Genomic DNA, 21,891 nt, shown 5'->3' on the forward strand with positions numbered 1-21,891 from the left:
TGCCAATAACGCCAAAGGATACAGGTTCGATTCCTATTATGGGACATTCCTGAATTTGTTAGCCGCCCTGAGCCCGGTCTTGGTTGGGGAGGGCGGGGTATAAATAAATAAAATTATTATTATTATTATTATTATTATTATTATTATTATTATTATTATTATTATTATTATTATTATTATTCCTGCATTGAATGAGGGTGGACTAGATGACCCGGTAGGTTCCCTTCCATGCTTCTATGGGATGTTGTCCTTTTATAGCGCGGGGCCCCTCCTCCTCCTCCCTGCTCTTCCTCCCCGCTTCCCACCCCTCTCCTGTTTTGGGGGACGGGCAGCGCCTACCCCAAAAACCTTTCCCTGCGACACCAGGGGGAAGCGTCGCTCGCGATCCACCCAACCGGGTTTTCCGGAGTGCCGACGGGACGAGGCCCTTCGGCGATTGGCTGGCGCGGGCAGCTGCAGCCAATGGGCTGCGGGGAAGGCTTTCCTCATGGCGAGCGGGTGCCGGGCGCCGGAGTTCCAGTAGGGGAAGAGGGTCGGCCGCCGAGGGGGTCGCTGCTCGCTCTCTGCTGGCGCGGAGGCTCGCTCGCTCGCCGTCCCCGGAGGCGTCCTCATTCTTCTTCGCCGCCGCGTTTCCGCTCGACATGCGCGGCTTCGGCGTGCGCTGATTTCCCGCGAGGGGTAGAGACGCCGAGCGAGGAACCAGGCAGGCGCTGCTGCTGCTGCTGCCGCGCCTCCTCCAATGTGGGGATCGCCGTCCGGCAAGAGCACCTGGGCGACTTCGTGGCCGGAGTCCTTCTCGTCAAGGGTGAGTCTGTGCTGCAGCAGAGACAGAGAGAAAAAAAGGATTTGCTTTCTGTGGTGTGGGGCACTTTATGTAGAATCCCTCAAAGGAGGTCTCAGGATCGCCCCCCCCCCTCCGCCCTCTTAGCATCTCATGCCACTCTCCAAGAAAAGTCCCCAGAAACGGGTTACTGGAATAGGAAATCTAGCTAAAACCAGCAACCCGCAACAGACCCTTAACCTCTACCAGTGATCATCTTCTTTTCAGATTCCTTAGTGGTAAGTTTTAGGCTGCACTTAATGAGGGACATATACACCCCCCCCCCATTTACTTAAGAGTAAATCCCACTGTTTGTTTAAAAAATGTTTTAATTGAAGATTTTCTTGGGTTACAAAAGTGCCATGTCTCTGTTTTCAGATCATAAAGTCCTTTCTACAGATCGGTTTTCTTCGATGTGAGACGTTAATGTTGTATGTAGTATAAGTTTGGGGGAGAAGAGAGTGGGGTAAACCCCACTGTGGGCTGCGTCTTGCGTGAAATGTTACTTCGCCTCTTTTATATACGTGCATTTTGATTCGGGCTGGTCAAGGTGAATTATGGAACCGAGACACGGAGTACTAGTCAACTCTCATTGGGGTAGAATAGCGAGAGAGTTTTCTCCTTTCTCGGTGTAAGGGATACAGTATTCAATTCAATCCGCCGTTGCTTCTGTTTGGAAAAGGGTGAGTGCTTTAGGGTTGAACCCCCTAACGCCGCAGACAGTCCACTTTTACTGGGAGTAAAGCCCCTTTGAACTCGGTGGAGCCTACTTTTGAGTAGGCACCCATAGAGTTGGATCTGCAAGAAGAAAGGACTATGCGTGCATTGGGGTGTGTGTGTGTGCGCGCGCGCGCGCGCAAACCCAGAATTTGGAAGCTTTTGCTTGCAGAAGAATCGTGTCCAGAATGGGGTTGGTGCAACTTTTGCTGTAACTTTCTCAAGCAGGATCTAAAGCAGCTTTTAATTTTTAACTTTGCATGGCTGTGCCGCCTTCATGCCCACCCCCAACCACCACGAAGAAATATAAGTATCAGGAATGGAACATAGCATTAGGAACTAGTGAAACTATTTATTATATCAAGGTCAGGGTATGTGTGTAATTAAATCTCTTTGCACTTTTTTTTTTATTAAGGAAGAAGCTATATTTATCTCTTATGCCTATAGCAATAAGCTGTTTCGCTGCGATCAAAAGGATGCGTTTAAAGAGCACGCAGCCAGTGTGGCAGTTGCTGCGGAATATCTGCCACTTTATATATTTATTTATACAGTCCATGCAAGGAAAGCTCCCATCTGTCTTTCTAGCAGCGGGCCATGGCTATAGATGGGTGTGAGTTTCAGGGAGTCTGCCTGAATCAGGCTCCAGATGTGTGAGCTCAGCTGTTGTCTGTCACTTGGGTGACAACTGGCTCCCCCCCCCCCCCAATACAAGCAAGGCTTTGCTTTCGCCATTATCCTCAGTCAAGTGTCAATGTTTCAACTCCCTCCTATTATTTTGTATATACAGGGCAGCCCCGCGGGAGTTCCTTTGGCGATCCCTAACAATATGTCTGGGTCTTGGTTCTTTAAAGTTGTAAAGGGATGGGAGAAACATTTTTTAACTCTTGAAGGTGAAAACCATCTAAAATTCAGTTTTTAAGGTACAGAGTTAGCCTTCGCTACTTTACTTAGAAAGTGCAACAAACATTAATCTCCCCTCTCCTTTCTAAACAACATTGAGCCTTAGCTTGGAGATCTAAAACTTAAAGCAGTAACCATTTATTTTGGCTGGTGGGGGCACTCATCTTAAGGTGTATATGTGGCTATGTTTGGGCCTAGCTCAGAAATCTGTCACTGTTCCCACAGCTGGGGGTTAAGGAAAACAAAATAAAGCTCTTTTTCTACTAGCTTTAGTGTTTTAAATGCCATCAACTGGGAAGCTTGAAGCACAGTGGGGATGATTTTACAACTCCCAGCGCAATCTTGATGCAGAAGATTTAAAGGCTCGCCCTGTGTATTTCCCACATACTAAAACAAAAAGGTGACAAAAATAAATGGCTACCATGCCTTTTTCTATAGCTTGAGGTGTGATTGAGAACACTGACCTTTAGCTAGCTGTTTCCCCACCCACTTTGCCTGCAGCAAATTTAGCAGAATCTAGGTTTTAAAGATTCATTTGGTTCTGCCATTTCCCAAGTATTTCAGTTCATGTAGAAGGTTCTGTTTTCAGTTGCTTGCTGAAGGAATTGTTTAGTCTTTATTGATGCTTAAGTTCTAAAAGTAAATACTCCAGCAACAGACATGGATTTTTCCCCCTGTTTTTTTTTCTAGCAAAAGCTGATAGAAAGTTAAAAACAATTACAGCTTGATCCTGTGAATGTTTACTTGGAAAAAGTCCCACTGCACTAAAGGGGGCCTCATGACTGTGTAAGCCTAAAGCTGTAATCCTAGGCGTCTTTAGTTGGGAATGAGTCCCATCGAACTCTGTAAGACATAAACTTCCAAGTTAACTTTGCTTAGGATCACAATGCAAGTTGTAGATTTTATAATTTGGGAGCTACGTGGCTATTTTCTCTTTGTACTCACAGATATTGTAGTTGGGTCAGCCTTAGTTACCTAGGCAAACTTTAACATCAGCTGGGTGGTGGAGGAAACCTTACAGGGTTAATAGCTGAGCTATTAAGATTGAAGTCAGATGTGGCTAAAAGAAACAGGGGAGTCTGGATTTCCCTAATATCCTGTAGTATAACTGAAAAGGTAATTGTATTTTAAAGGTTTTTTTCTTTAATCCACACTGTTTCTATTTAGAACTTTAAAAAAGAAAAGCTAAATGGAACCCCAAAATGCTTTAATGCAGTGGTAAATTGAGAATTAAGTGAAGATGAGATTTTAAAATCATGCAGTATGTGAAGATTTTTGCACAGAAATGAAAGTAATCCCAGAATTTTCTTGTTTAAATGACAAAGTTTGCCACTATGGAAAACTAGGATGTAGAATTGTTACATCCATGTGAGTAGAAAATTAGAGACTATTGATAATAAAATGTTTAATCGAGAACATTATACTTGTCAGAGATGTTGAAATATTTTGTTTCTTGCTGGTTGGATAACGGAGGCGTACTTTGGCGAAACAAATGCTTCTCCCTTGGTTGTTAACTGTCTCCCCCTATCGTCTGAGAAAATCCATGGGTTTAGTGTGTCTTAAGTACATTGGAATCTGTTATTTGCTCATAACTGGCATGGGGACTCTGGGGAGTTTTAACTCTGGGGGAAAGAGGGCCTTGTGGTAATTGTGCATGAACCTCAGCTCATTGCTGTACGCATGTGCTTGACTGAGCAACAGTCACCAAATGTCATGGGTAACCAACAGGGCATCTTTCATGTGTTGTGGGATTCCAACTCCCATCAGCCGCAACCTGCATGGCCAATGGCAAAGGGTGATGGAAGTTGTCATCCCACAACATCTGTAGGGCACCATGTTTGCTACCCCTGCCATATGCAGTAGGAATGACTTCATTTGCATCAGCAGCTTCACATGAAAAATATATATATAAAAGAATTGGGCTAACACATACTCGGCCTTCAGTAGAAAACTAAGGTACTGAAAGTGACTCCAAGGCCTATGCCACACGTAGACCTGCCACCCTCTGCAGGAGGGCCAACATTTTCCAATAGTGGTATGGGAGTCAGCAACAGAGAAATTCAAACCCCAAGCTGACATGCTGGAGGGGCTTTGGATGTTGTGGAGACATCCCTGCTGCTTGAAAAGCCCCACTGTGCCCATTGAAAGTATGGGCAGGCAGAACTAATGCCAGCTCAAACCCCTGAAATGAGATCTTCCTGGGGAAGAGGTAGACCTGAACCAGCCAAGGATCTGCTGAATCCTAAGTCAGTCTAGCTACTGGTGATGGGCCCAGTTCTGGCATAGCCACTCCAAAATGGAGGGGGAAACCTACTATTCTCTGCCTTGACCAGTGTGAGCAGCAGAGCTTTGGGTGTAGTGGTGGCTTCTCCAGTTCATTCGACCATGCTGCTCCCCAGCCAGAAGTTGGGTTTGCTATTTAACATCATGCCTGTGAACAAACGTACTGATTTGTACCTGACTATAATGGCTGTGGCAAGGGGGAAGGAGGTAGTAAGCATGGCCAATGGCTAGGTATAATGGGAGTTGTAGTTTTGCAAGATCTAGAGGACCAAAGATTTCCCAAGCCTGTCTGCCCCAGAGAGCTGCTACCATTCATTGTAGGCAATACTGAACTAGAAGAACCAGTGGTCTGACTCGGTATAAGGAATTTTCTGTGTTTTGGCAAGCATATCTTGTCTCAGCATTTGACCAAAATGATTGTAATCCTAAACCTAAATTGTAGATTGTGATTATTGTTATTAATTTTTGGTCTTATTGTGCCTTGATATGAATGAGCCTTTTGCCTGCTCTCCATGTTGTCTGAACCAAGTAACTTTGCCTACCAGATTTGGAACCATCCAGATTCCTAAACCAGTTGCAGACTGTGGTTTAGACTTATGTTACTCTGAAGCAGTTGGCCATAGTTTCCTGTGTCAGATAAAACAGATGGCTATGGTCAGAGGTTTCCTGGTTTAAAAACACATGTGTAGTGGAAAGGCTTGTCCATGTCTCAGTTCAATAAGCCGAAATACGCTTGTCTGAATGCAACCAAATACTTGGCTAGTTGCTTCACACTACAGCCATTCCAATTTCTAGATAACATATCAGGGTATATGTGTGTGTGCTTGCCCTTTTCTCACCTTTTATTGTCTTTACTATCTACCGCCTTTGTTTGCTTTTTATCTTAGCCAGACTGATTTATCATTCCCCTCACAGCGATTATTACCTTTTCCTCCTCAGAAGTTGGAATATTCACAGATGTTCCGTGACACTAGAACACTATTAAGGCACTAGTGCTAGGATGTACTTGTGGCATCATTTTAAGATTAAGCTTTGAACAATAAAGCTAATATTAGCAGTTGCTTTGACGGTGGACCCTAGAGGCTCGTTGATGTATAATTTGTCATTGTTTCCAAACAAACCTTCAGTAGCAAATGTGAGCGAATGCCTTTCTCCTTGTCTTGTAGTGGAATTTCTAGTATAACCATGCAATTGAGACATCTGACGTTGTAGCTGCCATGAATATTGTGGGATAGCTGTTGGATATGTGTTCTCTAAATGTGAACAGAATTTAACCATGTGAAACAATTTTTGTAAGGCTTTTATTTAAGGACAAGTTTGTTAACTCGGCCAGCTTTAGTTGTTCGGTTTAATGGAAAAGGTAACCTGAAGTTACCTGTTTGGGGCATCAGTCTTCTAGGTATACAGGTGAGTTACCTTCCCCCAGTTGCTTATGGGTTTGCCATAACAGGAACTGGAGGGAGGGAATTTCTTTTCTTCATCAAGCTGAAGAATGGTGAGAAGCAACATGTTTTACAACTTATAGCACACTGATGTCATGACATTTCTGGCAGCAGTACTCAGACTAATCAGATCATTTTCCTCCTTGCCAAAATGACAGTCTTTCCAGATGCGGTTTCCTTCATTCTTGGTCCATTGTCAAAGGGTATTTCCAGTTCTTGAGATAAATTTCTCAAGGGCCCTGTAATAACTCTTAACTTTGTTTTTCTATTATATTCATGTTTAGACTTTGTTCTAACTGAATTAATTATCTTAGGAAGACTCCAGGAACATGGTATGACCATGCAGTGTGTATTCATTACAGCTTTTTTTTATCTGCAGAGAGATTTCCCACAATATGCACAGTAATTAAGATGCATCAGCCCATTCAAACACTTAAATTGTCTTTAATGATAATATGCTACAAAGGTGCTGTCATTTACCACTTTCTCTTCCCACTTTCCCCCTTCTCCCTTTTTTGGGGAGACGCAACACTGACTACGAGTCCTCACAGACTTAAATGTACTTGAACACATTTAAATGTCTGGCCCAAGTGCAACTAACTGTTGGATTGTGGCCATAATTTAAATTACTGATGACCAAAGGCACGATAATACCATAAAGTTAACTTGCAGGATATTTCCCAACAAACTTTGCTGGTTCTTAAAAATTATTTTCTTAGAACACTTCTCTTTTGCTGTTTAGAGCCTGGAGTTATCTACCCAGAAGCCCCTCTCCATGCTGACACTGCAAGCAGCAGTGAAGAGTTTATGTGCTGTGGTGGTTAAGAGACTTAGCTGCAAAGAAGGAAATCCTTGGTTTGGATTTTGCCTCTGCCATATACTCACTAGATGGCCTTTGGCAAGGTACCCTCAGTCTCGTATTGGCAATATAGAAATGATACTAGTTTTACTTACTTTGCAGGGTTGTTGTAAATTGGATAATCCATATAAAGCACTGTGAACAGTTGACAATGCAGCTGTCGGCAAGTTACTTTGTCAAAATAAAAGGAGGTACCCCACAGGTTTCCTTGCAACTTCTTATTCTGGGATGGCACTTGCGGATTACAGTCATACCTTGGAAATTGAACAGAATCTGTTCCGGAAGTCCGTTCGACTTCCAAACATTCAGAAACCAAAGCATAGCTTTTGATTGGCTGCAGGAAGCTCCTGCGGCCAATGGGAAGCCCTGTTAGACATTCAAGTTCCAAAGAACATTCGCAAACCGGAGCACTCACTCCTGGGTTTTCAGCGTTTGGGAGCCAAAATGTCTGAGTGCCAAGGCGTTTGGGATCCAAGGTACAACTGTATTCCCTGCCCAGACAAAAAAAACCCAAAAACACACACATGAAATACCTGTGTTTTTCTTCCAAGCTGGTAATGACTCACTCAACACCTAATTTGAAGACTTTCAGAAGCTTCTGGAATGATCTTTCTTCTGATGTTAGATGGAATGTCTTCTGGTGCAGGCCTCTAACTTAGTGCAGGTCAGGCCAGAGGCAAGATGAAGTCCATTACCTGTCAGTTGGCTATGTCTGCTTGAAATACATGCATTAAATCTTGCCATCAAAGGTATGGAAGCTTTTTGAGCTGCTCTGCTCTGTTCTACCTCACTTTACTGCCCTTCTCTTGGTCTGTAAGCCAGAATGTCTGGGATATGCCCAGGAATGCAAGCAAATCTAGGAAGACATTAGCATGCTTACATTGCATTCAGCTGTGCCTTAAAAAAAGAGAAAGAAAGAAAGAACATGAGCTGCAGATCTCTCACTTTACAGTTGTGGTCTTTGCCTTCAGTAACAACTCTTGTTTTGAACTGCTGCCAATTATGCACAATATTGGCAGCATGAAGCAGCTGTGTATTTAAAAAAAAGATAGCTTCTCTAACAACCTTCTGAGAATGCAATTGTGATTGTATTTAATTTGAATTAGGATTCTTGGTTTCCTGTTACTTCCTTCTTTTTTTGGTAAGCAACTTTCCCAATAGCTCCAATGGGCAACATCCAACTTAAAGCCCATTGCTTTCGGTGGGTCCATTAATGAATCTGACATGGTGTTAGATATCACCCATTGCTTTTTAAATCTTACAGAAAATGGCCCCACAATGCCCATTTGCTGTAAGACTTGTTGAAACTAAGGACAGATCTACCGGTAATAGAGGGAAACCCATGTCTTTAAACATCTGCTGTAAAAGTGATTTTTCAAGCAGAGGGTAGGACTTAAAAGTTATATTAGTCTAAAGTATTTGATGTTTTCCCCCCAAACAATAGACTGGTATATACCCATATGAGATAGGTGAGGTTTGAGTGTAAATAAAAGTTCTGGGAGGCATTCAGTGACTGCTGCAAAACTGCAGTGTCATGCTCATACTGAATTTAGGCAGCATGCCAAGCCATGGTTAAGGAAGCTGGGTGTGAAGTCTGATTTACAACAGACCATGGTTGTAATCTATCAACAAAGCAGAACTGGGTACTGTAAGTTGAAATGTGTTTGCAAACCATGGTTTGGCATTACATCTCAACTGAGAAACTGTTAAGGCTCCTGTTCCACCTGCTAACAGCCTCTGCACCTAGACAATCCACCTTGATTCCACCAGTAGTACTTTCAGTGGCCTCTTCAATGTGGAGTTCATAACTGCTAGAAAGGAGGGGTAGCACAGCTCATTTAGATGCATAATTAAGACTTTTTCATTTCGCAGAACCTTTTCAGAATGAGTTTGGTGTTTGCCCTGGCCGCCTTCTCCTATTGCCATGGACTTTTTAACCAGATCATCTGTAGTTATGCTAAGATAGCAGACCTCATAGGTTCAGTGAGTCTTCTGGAAAGTTAAGTATGTGCTGGATTGCAGTGCTAACTGGAATAGCAGCCAATCCTTCCAACAAGCCAAGCTTCTTGCCTTCTGAGACTTTGATGGGCTTTGGGGGATAAATAACTGAAGTCCAAGAATAGAAACGTGAGACAGGCCCTTGCTCAGCACCTGTGATCTGCAGCAGAAGTATCCAGCCAATCTAGTTAGCTCTAGCCAATGCCAGCCCTTCATCTGTTCAAGAGCTTAGCTTCTCTTTGTTTCAGCCAAAAATGCTTAGTATAGCTTATTGGTGGTTTCGATGACCTGCATGTCTAGAACATTTTCATTTTGTTTAAATTGGGGCATTTGTAAGATTGATTATGGTCCACTGATGTTCTGATGGTCAGCCTAGTTAGTACCTGCTGGTTCCTAAGATTTCTGTAAGGAGAGTTGGATTAAGTGGAGCCTCTTAAGAGGCAAGATACTTATTATGCTCAGAAGCGAGAGTGCATGCCTGGGATCCCTTAACGCTGATTAGTTATGCCTTGCCTGTTAAGAGTAGATACTTGGGATCTCTTGCTTTGTAAAATTTGAAACACTTGGTGGACCACAGGGGAACAATTGTTTTTTTTTTAAAAAAAAAAAAAAACCAAAGTAGCCCACACACATCTGAATGGGTCCTCCTCTTGCTTATATTACATGCCTTCGAAGAAATAATTAATGTGTCTGTGTCAACTTATAATATACATACTCATTTCTAAATGGAATTAAGTTTGGCATGAAACCCTGTCTTGTGTTTTCGCAGATGTTTCCTGAAATGTGTGGATTGTGTAATAAAACGTAAGAATTTTGGAAGGCTTTCTGTTCCTTTTGTTTATCATGATTATCTTATGGAGAACTTCATTGTGAGATCTTTCTGCCTGTGTTCAAGGCACAAAGAGAGGCTCTGAAGTGATAAATATAGTTTTCATTTATGGCCGATCACTGAAGTGATTTAGATCTTTGTTTCTTGTGTGTGTGGAAGAAAGGAATAATATAATATTGTACATTTGTTTGTTTTAGTAAAATGTAATCCTATAAATTCCTTTGTGCTCTTTCTATAAGTCTAGACAGCTTGGTGGGCTAAAAGCCAACAAAACGTCCTTGCTCACTGCCCAGTGTGCTTGAAAGAACAAGACAACTGGCCGCCTATGCTGGAAATAAATTCTTTATTTACAAAAGAGGTTAAACCAGAAGCTGCTTTGCTCGGAAGAGTAAAGTCTTAACGGCTAAGAAGTCCAGATCTCAATAGGCTTCCCTTGTGCTTTCAAAAGGCTTGTTCTGAGCTCCTGATTTATTGGGGTGGCGAATACTGTTGAAGATCAAATAATGTTGCCATATCATTGATTGACACACTCTTCTAATGCTTTGTGGTAGGTTGTTGAGAAAGCACTCCCATACAATCATGTCTCCAAGCTGGCTCTAACAACTACAATATAGAAATTGCTGCCAACATCCCTGGATCACGCTACTGACAACTGGGGAAAAATGGGCAGGCATACTCCTGGGGGAGAAAGACTGTTCCCAAACCCTTCCAGCCTCTCCCTTTTTAAGGTTAGGCATTGTAGCTCTGTGAGGGGGTAAGAACTACACTTCCCAGGGGAAGTAATGCCCTTGAAATGTATGGTGTGCTGCCATTTCAGTGGTTTATAACATTGGATCATTTTTGGTCAGTCTTTCCGCCTCCACCCTCTTTAGATGAAAGCAGAGCTTTCAGTTGAAGCCATCTAAATACTGTTAAATACACATCTTGCTGATGAAAACTGAGGCTAAGCACAGGTAACCTTCTCTAGATTTAGCCAGCATTGTAAACTTCCTCCCCCCATGACAATAAAATGTAATAATATATTTAACAGACAAACACACACAAAATGGACTCTATTACACTGTGGACTTGCATTAATTTGGAATCCTTTTGACATGTTGTGTTACCATTTGGGACTGAGGTTTTGTCAGCACTGTAATTGTTCTTGGCATTATTGTATTTATGGTCTCCTTATGGATTCAGTTGGTAATGAGTAATGTAAGAGCTGATTATCTAAATTGTGGAGTCAGTCTTTTAGAATTAGCAGTGCTTATCATCTGATGCTCCTTGATGTAACTAGGAGCAGTTAGGACTTTTCAGAGGCATTTTGAAATCCCAACCCTTGAATTTAAATGCTTTCTTTATCTGGGCCCAGCTAATAATGCTGCAGTAAACCAGGCATATGCAAACTCAGCCCTCCAGATGTTTTGAGACTACAATTCCCACCATCCCTGACCCCTGGTCCTGTTAGCTAGGGATGATGGGAGTTGTAGTCCCAAAACATCTGGAGGGCTAAGTTTGCCTGTGCTTGCAGTAAACGGTGATAGTGGGGAGCTGAACTCCCCACTTTTCAGCATGCACTGACTACAAATGGTTAGCTGTGCAGGCTCTCAAAGCTTAAGTGGAAGGAAGCTTCTTGGTTACCTCTTTATGCTTGCTTGGGAGATTTTCCTTGTTAAACCACAGTCCTGCAAATGATAGCTACACAAGGGATCCTTGATCAAATTGTACTTCCGCAGCATAGATGTTGCAACCCAACTCAAGGTGTTGTGAGCCTTTATAAGGAAGTGCTTGAGTGCCAATATCTGTCTATCTCAAAGAGTTGTATACAGAAGTTTCCATTCCTGTCCTGCACCAGTGGAAATATGGTTGACCTCCAACTTGTGGAAATCTGCTAACTGGTCACTACCAAGCTGGGCCTTGAATAACTCAAGACAGATAACTGCTATGTCATAAGTTGTTGAAAAAAGAAAGAACCTTTATTCATTGTACAGTATTTGTTAGCTGCTTTTCTTACAGAGGTCACTGAAAGTGACTTACCTTAAAACCAGTTAAATATTGACAATGAATGCTAACACTCAAGATACAGTAGTTGGCCCCAGAGTAAGACATGTAAAATCCAGGGATATGGATAAGGAGTAAGATCATTTAGTCTTAGAGAGAGGTGGCTATGTGAATTAGACTGCCGTGATGCACACATAAAATAGTTAATGTGGGAGCAAGGCCAACACAAAGCAGTTTATTTGCCTAACAATGTTATTTTTTACTCATTGTTTTCTGCTCTCCTTTACCATTGCGCATCATGGGGTCACTAGACCAGGGTTTCCCCAATATTTGGTCTCCTTCTGTTTTTTGGACTACAACTCGCATCATCCCTCGCTAGCAGGAGCAGAAGTTAAGAATGATGGGAACTGGAGTCCAAAAACAGCAGGAAGCCCAAGTTTGGGAAACCCTGAGCTATACCAATGAGACTAGGTGCATCCTTTTTTTTAAAAGCCCTAAAAGTGTTACATTTTTGTATTTACATTACAAATCACACACTCTTGAAACTACAAATGTATCCATATAATTATGTATTCAGTGTCTATACTGTATTGACTTGGCTGCGTATGCAATTCTAACTCTTTACACTGTATCTAGAAAATTCTGGGCTCATAGTTTGCATGAACTCTGCATCCTTTCAAGCTTCAGTTTGGGGATTTTACATTAACAGTATGTGAGTACTACTTTGTAACTTTTTAAAATGTCATTTTGTTTGTAGGCTTGGCTCTTTAAAGGAAGTTCAACTAATGGTGATGAAGAATTAATCTTCCAGGGGGGTGGGAAACCTGTCTCAATTTGCTGTCTCCATACCGTCCGCCGCCTGCCCTTTCTAGCCACAAGTTTTTCCATAAATGGAAAACTTGTTCTTTTTTCTTTTTTTCAGACTCTCTCTGAATAGTTAATCCCGGGGAAGTGTCTGCTGAACAGCTACATAAAAACCTCAGTATTGCTACAAGTCTTGCTTGGATACTGGTACATGTGTACTTCTTGGCAATATATGGAGGTACTTAATTGGCATCTGTGCTCAAATCACTGACTCTGATTATACAGCAATGCTATAAAAAAATATCCACACTAGGTCTGAGTTTGTTTTCCCACCCCCAAACAGTCCCCTTATTCATCAGGAGCAAGCTCTTCACCGCTAGCTAGTGGAGTTTGAAAAACAACCACCCCTAAACAGGATTCCCAACTGAAATTTTTTCTTAGTTGAACAGTTCAAAAAATAACTTCGCCCTATTGGCTAATCTGAATCTGGGACAAAAAAAGGATACATAGAAAGATTTCTCTCAGTTACTTGAAATAAACTGGATTACGCTGTACTTAACAGTGGCCAATCAGATGCCCATGGGAAGATTGCAAGCAAAATCTGAATGCAGCAGCAACCTCTCCACTTGTGATTCTCAACAAAATAATAATATATAAATAAATAAATATACCCTGCCCATCTGGTTGGGTTTCCCCAGCCACTCTGGGTGGCTTCCAACAAAATATTCAAATACAATAGTCTATTAAAAATTAAAAGCTTCCCTAAACAGGGCTGCCTTCAGATGTCTTCTAAAAGTCTGGTAGTTGTTTTTCTCTTTGACATCTGATGGGAGGGCATTCCACAGGGCGGGTGCCACTACCGAGAAGGCCCTCTGCCTGGTTCCCTGTAACTTGGCTTCTTGCAGTGAGGGAACCGTCAGAAGGCCCTTTGCACTGGACCTCAGAGTCCGGGCAGAATGATGCGGGTGGAGATGCTCCTTCAGGTATACTGGTATTCAGAGAGAGAGTACTGAATTACCTACCATATTCCAGGCAATTATTTCTTGATATTTTCTGATTCTATATTATAAACTATTATTTCCCTTATTTGTAGTTTTTTTAAAATAAAAGCCTTACTCGTTCAGTTCCAAGAGATTAGACCTGTTGCTGCTTGATCTCTAGAAAGCTCAGTTTTTGCCAATGCAATGTGTTCTCACACTCTGAAACTTATTGTGCACATGGTTCAGAAATAGATCTAGAAGTTGTTTGTAGGCAGTGGCTTGCTTCATGTGACACCATAAACTATAGCTTAGCAGAACCACAGAAGCATCTCTGAGAGAAACTCTGATCCACTTTGCTTTGCCCCAGTCTTTTTTTACTCCCATTTTAGATAAGCCAAGGTTTGGCTTACTGTATCATGCAAACCAGGCTAGTGAGGGGAAATTTCAACCTTTGCAAAACGGAACTAACCTTGCCTTCTGCTGAAGTTTAATACTGTATATCAGTCATTAGCATAATCACAAATGGGTCATTGGCAGTAGGGTTTATTTTTGTGTGAACTCATCAGATTTCTGTGGAAAGGGTAAATTTGGATTAAAATGGGGCTGGCATTTCGATGACAGCAATGTCATGTGGGAGCTGCAAAAAACATGTATTCGCAAGAGCACCAGTCCCACCATAAACTTGCCTTGGTCTTTGGTTTGTCCTCTCCCATCACTGTTAGGCTGCCCTTCGAAATGTTTATTCATGAGGAAGTACTTACAGCAATCTCTGCATGTGGCTCATTTTTTTTTAAAGGTAAAAATGCTGACAGAATCTAGTGTGAGGGTAGAAAAACCCTAATTGATAGAGCCAAACTCCTAAAGGCACATGAAAGCTTTGTTTGCCTCTTACAATTTCCTTTTGTTTTACTATAATAGCTTACTAGTTTGCTGTGGAGTAGCCCTGGGTTCATTTTCCAAAGGGAAGAGTATATTCTGCACACATACGCTGCTTGCCACATTTTTTGTCTCGCACTGTGAAGGAAGATCATAAAAGCTTCAGTTTAAATTTTTAAAGTTAAAACCTTGGATTGCCCTCTGTTTGCAGATACATATTTGAAAAGTAAGGAATGTAAGGAAGTGTCTTGCTGTGTTTAAAAATTGCTATGCTCCCTGAAATCAGTGTAACATTGTGATTTTTGTCTGTTACACTGCTTCTCCCTGGTGTTTTTGCCACTATACATAGCTGTTTCTGTTGCCTGGTGCCTTTGTACACCGTTATAGCAAGCAGTGTTGGCAACGGAATATGCACACTTGAGAGCAAGCCCAGTGAATTTAGCAGGACTGACTCCTGGGTAAACATTCATAAGATTATGCTGTTAATCTCAGGAATAGCCGGTTTTTGCCTTCCACAACGTGTCTCTCTCCAGATGTAGCCTTAAACATCTGGAGGGCATCAGGTTGGGAATAACTGTCCTATTTTAATTTTTAAATGGAACACCTCTGCTCTGTGCTTGCAACAAAGGAAACTGTTGGGAGTTAATATATATATATGCTCTCTAATGATGTAACAACTTCTGCCTAAATCTTTCACCCTTCCACATTTGTTTTGCTTTCTTCGTGGCATTGGAACCCTGTGAAATTGTGTTTCTGGTTATCTTTGACATTTAAGAAGATTGAAATGTTTTGGAGGATAAAACTAGGTTCTCCTACTGTTGGGGTGGCAGATTGTCTCTGAATACCAGTTGCTGTGAATCGCAAGTGGAGAGAATGGTGTTGCCTTTGGTTCCTTTTTTGGGACTTGCTAGAGGCATTTAGTTGTCCATTGTGAGAACAAGATGCTGAGTTAGATAGGCCTTTGACCTGGTCTAGTGCACTTATGAGTTAAGAACTACTGTTGGATATGCAGCACTGTTTTAATAATAATGCTACGGGTGGGGTTTTGGGTGTCCTGGGTGCCAAATAACCACCTCTGTGTTCCTGAAGGGGGCTTTACTCTAAACATTTTTAAAGCTGATATTTCCTGGAAATAGATTTGCCCTATGCTCTAATGTATTATTTTTATTATTTTATTATTTATACCCTGCCCATCTGGCTGGGCTTTCCCATCCACTCTGGGTGGCTTGCATTAGAAATTTCCCAATATGGGGCTGCCTTCAGATGTCTTCTAAAAATATGTCTTCTAAAAGTCAGATGGTTGTTCATTTCCTTGACATCTGATGGGAGGGCGTTCCACAGGGCGGGTGCCACTACTGAGAAGGCCCTCTGCCTGGTTCCCTGTAACTTCGCTTCTCGCAGTGAGGGAACTGCCAGAAGGCCCTCAGAGCTGGACCTCAGTGTCCAGACTGAACGATGAGGGTACGGACGCTTCTTCAGATATACTGGGCCGAGGCCGTTTAGGGCTTTAAAGGTCAGCACCAACACTGAATTGTGCTCAGAAACATATTAGGAGCCAGTGAATATCCTTTAGAACTAGTGTTATATGGTTTTGGCGGCCACTCCCAGTCACCAGTCTAGCTGCTGCATTCTGGGTTAGTTGTAGTTTCCAAGTTACCTTCAAAGGTAGCCCCATGTAGAGCACATTGCAGTAGTCCAAGCGGGAGATAACCAGAGCATGCACCACTCTGGCGAGACAGTCCGTGGGCAGGTAGGGTCTCAGCCTGCATACCAGATGGAGCTGCTACACAGCCAGCACCTCCATGGACAGCTGTGAGTCAAAAATGTAGCCATTGATGCTGAGCATTTATGCAGAAATTGCATCTGTTAGGCAAACTGGATGTATAGAAGTGGAAACACAGAGTGATGTTGTTCGGTGCAGAGGGAAGTGAGGATCGGGAGAATAACCCAGTGAGCGTAAGAACATGCTAAAGCTAGCAGAAATCTGTTTGAGATGCTTATATGAAAGAAAATGCCTGTTGACAAAGAAAACTGGCTTGTTGCGCAGGGGTGACCTTTTTAAAAAATTCACATAATGTAAAAAAGGTGGCCTACTACTTTGATCTTTTGCTTCTTGGACAGGATGTGTAAGTAAATAACTTAAAAGGGGAACAGCCTGCCAATAAGATGATTACCGTACATTCCCACGTTCATTTTACCTGACATGAAACTGATGCCTTTTGCAAGTATGCAGATCTTAACAAATTAATTAGCGACCTGTTGTCTCTGTGGCATCAGAGTACTGTAGGAAAAAGCATAATAACAACGCTGAATCCAATTTTAATTTCCAGCCAACACAAAAGTGATGGTTGCCCCAAAGCAAGCAAGCTTGAACCAAGAAACCTTACAAATGGAATGATCTGTGGGAAGTGTTTTTATGTTTAAAAACCGCATTTAATCATCAGTGTGAAAACCCAATCGAGATCAGTAATGGGGAAAAGCCAGATGTAGCAAGAAAACAGATGGAAGACACTCACTTTGTGATTGGGCCAGGGCCAGTTTTGCTGGTGATTTGGCATTGCTCGTGTGTGGATGAGAATCTGTTTTAAAAGTAAGCATAGCTCATTGGTAGAGCATCTACTTTGCATGCTGAAGGGCCTAGGTCCAATCACTGGCATCTCCAGATAGGCCTGTCACAGACTGGTGTATGAAATGTTCTAGGCCTGCTGCCAGTGGTTCCAGTTGCTTTTGGACTACGATTCCCATGATCCCTGAGCACTGGTCCTGCTAGCCAGGGATGATAGGAGTTGTAGTCCAAAAGCAGCTGGAGACTCAAGGCTGGGAAACACTGGTGTGGACCAAACTGGCTGGACCCATTGGTGACTCTGTATAAGTCAGCCTCCTCTGTTAGGCAAGCATACAAATTGGCACGCACCCCCCCAAAAAAAGTATTATTGCTGCCGTTGAAACTAAGGTTAAGTTTTTCAAAATCAGAACAGCAAAGAACTGGAGCCGTTTGAACAGTTGGTTACAATGCTTCTTTTTATTTAAACAAACTAAACATCTGAAGAATTGACTCAAAAAATCTGGTTGGCTTGACTCAAAGGAGCCCTTCCCAAATGTTAATTGTCTAGAGCGGTTTCCCCACCCCCACCCAAGCTAAACACTGATAATGGAAGGGCTTCAGGGCTGGGAGTGTCATAGTATCTGTATGCCATGATTTCTGCGAGTCACTGCATTTGGGCTTCTTTCTCAGAGACACATTTGTGTGGCTAAACCGAGGCCCTCCAGATGTTGTGATTCACGTCTGCTATCACCCCTGACCACAGGCTATGCTGGCTGGAGCTGATGGGGAATTGTCTCAAATATCTGGAGGACACCTGGTTAAAGAAGGCTGCCTTTCAGGCTTCCAAGAATACATTTGGATCCATGCTGGGGCAATCTTTTTTTTTTTTTTTGTACCAAATATACGTATGCACTCACATGTGCACTGCAGCACTGGATTGGGGTTGAGGGTTTGGTCCAGAAATCAGTTTTCTTCTGAGAGTGTAGGCCTCTTCTAATGACTGTTTTGGAATTTTGCGAATCTTGGATGATCAAGTTTAATTCCCTCCCCCCTTTTAACACTTGAGATGAGGTCATAGTGAGAGCTGGCTATGATGTTCTTTGCTTTGAGAGCTTTGCTTAATTGCAGGGGATAATTAATTTTAAGCTTTGTAGATTAGCGGTTACAAGTGTGTGGGGTTTCTTTTTACCGTCCTCGTGGTTGCACAACTATCCAGTAGTTATCCTACTTAACTGCCATTGCGACTAAGGCTACCGGTGAGATCTTTGGCAAAGGGCTGTTACTGTTTGGTTTTTAAAAAATAAAGTCAAGGGATGCTTTTGAGGCTGAAGAAAATGCATGTACAATTTTATCAAAGTTTTCCTTAAGGAAGGGAGGAAAGGGAGTCGCTAGATGGCACTCTTAAAACGTGAAGCAATAACGATGACTCCTGGTGTGTGTTTTTTCTCCCTATCTACTTGAACTAGGAAGAAAACTCTAAAAATTAAAAAGCTCAATTCAGGGATGTTGTACCTTGGGGAAGCGGTTTCAGAACGGATAATAATCAAAGCCCTTGTTCTCCCATGTCCAGTGCTAATAATATTATGGCATATTTTTAAAGGTGAGGGGTATGAAAATGCAGTGAAGAAATTATCAAAAGCAGATTCCCTAAATGTATTTGATAAACAAAATATATTGCACAGGGTGCATTTCAACCCACATTCCTTGGTGCCAAATGTGTTGACAGCATAACGCTTGCTGCATATAGTCTCCAGTTGGACAAAGTAGGTTGTCTGTGTGAAATAATTTTATTAAAAACTTTAATAGATCCATAATACAACAAGCAACTCTACAAACAGAAACTGTAGGACATCCTTTCCTAACAGACGCACCCGCCCTGTGACTTTTAGAAGGCATCTGAAGGCAGCCCTGTTCAGGGAAGTTTTTAATGTTTGATGTTTTATTGTACAGTGGTACCTCGGGTTACATACGTTTCAGGTTACATACACTTCAGGTTACAGACTCCGCTAACGCTGAAGTATTACCTCGGGTTAAGAACTTTGCATCAAGATGAGAACAGAAATCCTGCTCTGGCTGCGTGGCAGCAGTAGGAGGCCCCATTAGCAAAAGTGGTGCTTCAGGTTAAGAACAGTTTCAGGTTGAGAACGGACCTCCGGAACGAATTAAGTACTTAACCTGAGGTACCACTGTATTTTTAATATTTTGTTGGAAGCCACCCAGGGTGGTTGGGGAAACCCAGCCAGATGGGCGGGGTATAAACAATATGTTGTTGGTATTGTTGGTGTTTGTTTGTTTGTTTGTTTGTTTGTAATTTCTTCATGATTGCATCAGCACCTATACAGATAGCATTCAGTCTTTCAGCTGTGGGCATATGCCTTCCCAGAAAGATTTCTGGGAGCCCAGAGGAATGGGTCCAGACACTTCCATGGCTACCTGCAAGATGAATGGCTGTCCAGGGTTTCACAGCTCTGTTTTGTGCTACTTACCACCTACTGAACCAACAAGGGCGAGTGAGCTTCTCGAGTAGCGCTGGCCTCCCAAGCACATTTTTACGAAGAGAACAACATTGCGTGTACCGCACAAGACTTGGAGTTTGTGCTACATTGGCATCAAATCGTGACCCACCCATCCTGTAGCTGATTCCTCCTTGAGAGCTGAACTTGGTTCATGGTAGCTGTGCGTACTGCACAGTCTTGCCGCTATCTTCCCTCTTGCTCCAAACGTGGCGTGTTTCTTTTTTAACACGGTTTATCAGTGAAAGAAGGTAATGAGCTAATAAAGAGGATAATACTTTCAGTGCCCCCCCTTTGCTTTTCTCCAAATTAAAACAATTTTCTGTTTATAGCAAAATGCATGGCAGGAGGGTGTGTCTTGGTAACATACAGATGGAAATTTTTGCCTATGACTTCATCTGCCACTGCCCAAGGGCATTTCCGAACCCAGCTATGAGGGAAACCAGCTCAATCTGCTTAACTTGGTTTTAACGGTGCCTTCATTTCTGGAATTTGAAGTCAGCACGATATGGCTGTGGGCAGAGTTCTGGAATGTCATCTTCCTCTGCCTACCTGTTCTCTGTTCTAGATTCCGTCCCTCTTCCCATCATATCTGCCTCTTTTATTAAATAAGATGTCATTGTTCTTCTCAGAGGTTCACATACTGACCTTGGGTTGTCCTATCATTCATCTCCTGTTCTGTCCTGAAATCAGTAATTGATTTAGCTTGATCCTAAATGTTTATGATGGCAGAAAGTGAGGAGGAATTAAAGAACCTTTTAATGAGGGTGAAAGAGGAGAGCGCAAAATATGGTCTGAAGCTCAACAAAAAAAAAACGAAGATCATGGCCACTGGTCCCATCACCTCCTGGCAAATAGAAGGGGAAGAAATGGAGGCACTGAGAGATTTTACTTTCTTGGGCTCCATGAACACTGCAGATGGTGACAGCAGTCATGAAATTAAAAGACGCCTGCTCCTTGGGAGAAAAGCAATGACAAACCTAGGCAGCATCTTAAAAAGCAGAGACATCACCTTGCCGACAAAGGTCTGTATAGTTAAAGCTATGGTTTTCCCAGTAGTGATGTATGGAAGTGAGAGGTGGACCATAAAGAAGGCTGATCACCGAAGAATTGATGCTTTTGAATTATGGTGCTGGAGGAGACTCTTGAGAGTCCCATGGACTGCAAGAAGATCAAACCTCTCCATTCTGAAGGAAATCAGCCCTGAGTGCTCACTGGAAGGACAGATTGTGAAGCTGAGGCTCCAATACTTTGGCCACCTCATGAGAAGAGACTTCCTGGAAAAGACCCTGATGTTGGGAAAGATTGAGGGCACAAGGAGAAGGGGATGACAGAGGACAAGATGGTTGGATAGTGTTCTCGAAGCTACCAGCATGAGTTTGACCAAACTGTGGGAGGCAGTGGAAGACAGGAGTGCCTGGTGTGCTCTGGTCCATGGGGTCACAAAAAGTCGGACTAAACGACAACAACAAATACTGAGTTAAACAACAGCCAATTAAGACTTTGAAATTTAGCAACTTCCATGTGTGAACAAGGGAGTGTTTATTGCAAACAAATGGAACTAAAACTTGCATCTAATTGAAGTGAGTTCTCTCCCTCTGTATTCTTTTATTTTTAATTTTGGTTACTGTATAGTTAAATTGTTGACAGCTGTAAGGCTTGCATTGGTGGGGGCATAATTATATTACTTGAATTGTTACTTTTCCAGATGTAAAAGCTCACTGATGCATCCTTTGCCAAAACTGAATAACATAATAAAAGTGTGTGTCTGTTTTTTGACTTTTGTTGCCTTTCATAGTTCCTCAGCACTTACTGTAAGTCCTCCCTGCTCACCCTCCCCCTACTTATTCCCTTCTTTGGTGGATCCTTCATTTTGCTATTAAATGGATATAGGAAAATGTTTCCTAAACCTTTAAATTTCATTCTGCTCGAAGGCATTCTCATTGCAAAGCCAATGTTCTTGGAATATAATTTCTTATATGTCCCCGGGACCTTATGTAGGATTCCTCTACTTGCAGACGGATTACCACCATCTGCGTAGCCTCAGATCTCATGCTGAATGCTAGTTGTTTAGAAGTAAGGTCTGCTTGAAATTCAGTGGGTGAGTTTAGATCATGGGTAGGCAAACTAAGGCCTGGGGCCTGGATTTGGCCCAATTTCAGACTGACCGATGTGTTTTTACATGAGTAGAATGTGTGCTTTTATTTAAAATGTATCTCTGGGTTATTTGTGGGGCATAGGAATTCGTTCATTTCCCACTCCCACCCTCCAAATATAGTCCGGCCCCCCACTAGGTCTGAGGGACATTGGACCGGCCCCCTGTGAAAAAGTTTGCTGACCCC

The 21,891-nt window shown here is 42.5% G+C and overlaps 1 protein-coding gene across 1 annotated transcript in view; it reads left to right on the forward strand.

Annotated features, from left to right (window-relative positions):
• The first annotated feature begins 447 nt into the window (after window positions 1-447).
• PRICKLE1 (prickle planar cell polarity protein 1) overlaps window positions 448-21,891 on the forward strand; it is a 65,226-nt gene continuing 43,782 nt past the window's right edge. Inside the window, exon 1 of the mRNA XM_083699167.1 lies at window positions 448-805. The gene's annotated coding sequence lies outside the window, so the exon portion shown is untranslated. The remainder of the gene's footprint in view (window positions 806-21,891) is intronic.

The sequence above is a fragment of the Podarcis gaigeae genome (genome assembly GCF_964106915.1).
Source record: "Podarcis gaigeae genome assembly, chromosome: 10".
Classification (NCBI taxonomy): domain Eukaryota; kingdom Metazoa; phylum Chordata; class Lepidosauria; order Squamata; family Lacertidae; genus Podarcis; species Podarcis gaigeae.